Genomic DNA, 2,431 nt, shown 5'->3' with positions numbered 1-2,431 from the left:
CACCGGGCGAGGGACACCCCGTGGGCGGGCAGCGCCAGCGGGACACGCCAGGGCAGAGCACTGGGGATACCCGGGGACACTGTGCTATGGACACCCCAGGGCACCGCATTAGGGACACCCCGGTGGCACCGGACGAGGGGGCACCCCAGTGGCACTGCGCGAGGGACACCCCGGGGGTGTTGCATGAGGGACACCCCGGTGGCACTGCGCGAGGGACACCCCAGAGGACTGCGGGGGGGGCATTTCTGGTGGCAATGCCCCAGTGGAGCTGGGCTGGGGGGAACATGCCATGTCTGGCCCTGCACTTGGGGACTGCCTGTGCTGGCAGTGCGCTGCTACTGTGCCCCGGGGACACCACCAGCCATCCACCCCCAGCGCTTGAGACCTGCCTCTGGTCCAGCCAGAGCTGTCCCCGCGCTGGAGGACATCACACGGCTTGCGCTGGCACTGCCCTAGGCACACCCTATCCCCTGTCACTGCACCCTGGGGCCTGAGGGACCCTGCTTGCTGGCGCTGGCTTGGGGGCACCTCAGGGGTGCAGCACTTGGGGACACCCATGAGCTGTCACTGAAGTCTTGGGGACACTCTCAAGCTATGATTGCACCCAGGGATGCCCATGGGCTGTGGTTGCAGCTGCGGACACTCATAAGCTGTGGTTGCAATCAGGGACATCACAGGCTGGCACTGCAGAGACACCCACAGGCTGTGATTACACTCAGGGACACCTGTGGGCTGTGACTGCAGTTGAGGACAACCATGGGCTGTGGTTGCACCTGGGGACACTGTGGGCTGGCACTGTCCACATGGGGAAAATTCCGCAGGAGAGAAGCGAGCTGAGTCCCTGACCTCCCCATCCAGCTCCTGCGCCACAGCGGGGCAGGAGGGCCCCAGTTCGGTGCAGGCTCCCTGGCACCCACCTCCCTGCTGTCTTGCACCCTGGTGTCCCAGTCCCCAGCTCCCATGGGGACACTCAGCACGTGCACAGCCCAGAGGGTGGCATTTCAGGGCGACATGGGGTGCGTGGGCAGCCTGCCGCCCTTCTCTGTCTTTCTGCTCTAAATAAACTGTATTCCACAGGCAAAAAAATGCAAACCCTTCAGATCCTGGCTCCTCCAAAAATAACCCGCGCTTTAATAACGCTCGTAAATGCTTCTGGCGCATTCCCAGCTGCAGGGTGGGCTCCAGGCCCGGGGGGGCTGGAAGGAGCCAGTGGAGGGGCCATGGGAGCTGTGTGGCACATGGGGAGGCTGGGATGGGACGGGGACAGGAGGGGTGTGCGGGCTCCCCCAGCCCATTGCCCTGGGGCCACATCCAGCCCCTTGCCTGCCGCGACTTTTTGGCACTGGTGCTCCAAATAGAGAGAAGTAAAAAGTTTTTGAAAGCTGGAGAAAGTGGCTTTCTAGGAGCCGTGGGGAAAGCAGCAGAAGAGCTGCTGCTGGACTCCGGAGAGCAGCTATTAATACTGACGAATTAGGCACATATTTGGACAGGAGAGTCAGTAACTGCCAGCGCACGGCTTCTGAGGGGAGGGGGAATATCCGTCTCCCGTCATTCCCGGGTGAGGATGGATGGTTTGCTGCAAGATGCTTTGGCCCAGAGCAACTTCATGGGCGAGGTGCACGGGGGAAAGGCGATGATGTGCACGGTGTGAGCGGCCAGGCAGTTGGCCTGGAGCCAGGAGGGCTTCAGGGAGAGTCAGTAACTGCCAGCGCACGGCTTCTGAGGGGAGGGGGAATATCCGTCTCCCGTCATTCCCGGGTGAGGATGGATGGTTTGCTGCAAGATGCTTTGGCCCAGAGCAACTTCATGGGCGAGGTGCACGGGGGAAAGGCGATGATGTGCACGGTGTGAGCGGCCAGGCAGTTGGCCTGGAGCCAGGCAGGGCTTCAGACCTCAGGTGTCCCCCTCCAAAGCGTGCAGTCTTCCCTCACTGCCCGCTCCCCTTTGCTGCAGGCATCATGGCCAGCACCAGCCAGCACAGACGGGGCCATCCAGGTGCCCAGGCCCACGAGCCTGCCCTCAGGGCTGTCCTCTGGGGTGACCTCTGAGACAAAGGGGTGCAGAGGCCTGGGGGTGCGCATCCCTCCCATTGCTGCCCCATGCCCAGCCCTGCCCTGGGCTAAGGTCTTCAAGGATGGGGAGCCCCGTCCCTGCCTCACTCCAGGGTCCCACGCGCCTCCCCATTTCCTGGAGAAATGCTTGTCCTGCTGTTCAACGGGAACTTCCCAAGTGCAACCTGTGCCACAGCCTGTCCCCCTATCCCTGGGCTGCCTGAGAATTTGGGCTGTGGCTTCCCTGCTGGCCTCCAGCTTGGCTGCATTTGGGTCCCCATGGAGGTGCTGGTGCCTCATGGCTGTGGTGTCTGTGGTCCAAGCCCCTGTGTGTGCTCGCCCAAACCACCCTGCCGAATAACCCCTCACTCCAGTGGCGG

The sequence above is a fragment of the Egretta garzetta genome, unplaced genomic scaffold (assembly GCF_000687185.1).
Source record: "Egretta garzetta isolate BGI_Z169 unplaced genomic scaffold, ASM68718v1 scaffold59, whole genome shotgun sequence".
NCBI lineage: Eukaryota > Metazoa > Chordata > Aves > Pelecaniformes > Ardeidae > Egretta > Egretta garzetta.
The sequence above is the reverse complement of the archived record's forward strand: the minus strand, read 5'-3'. Positions refer to the sequence as shown.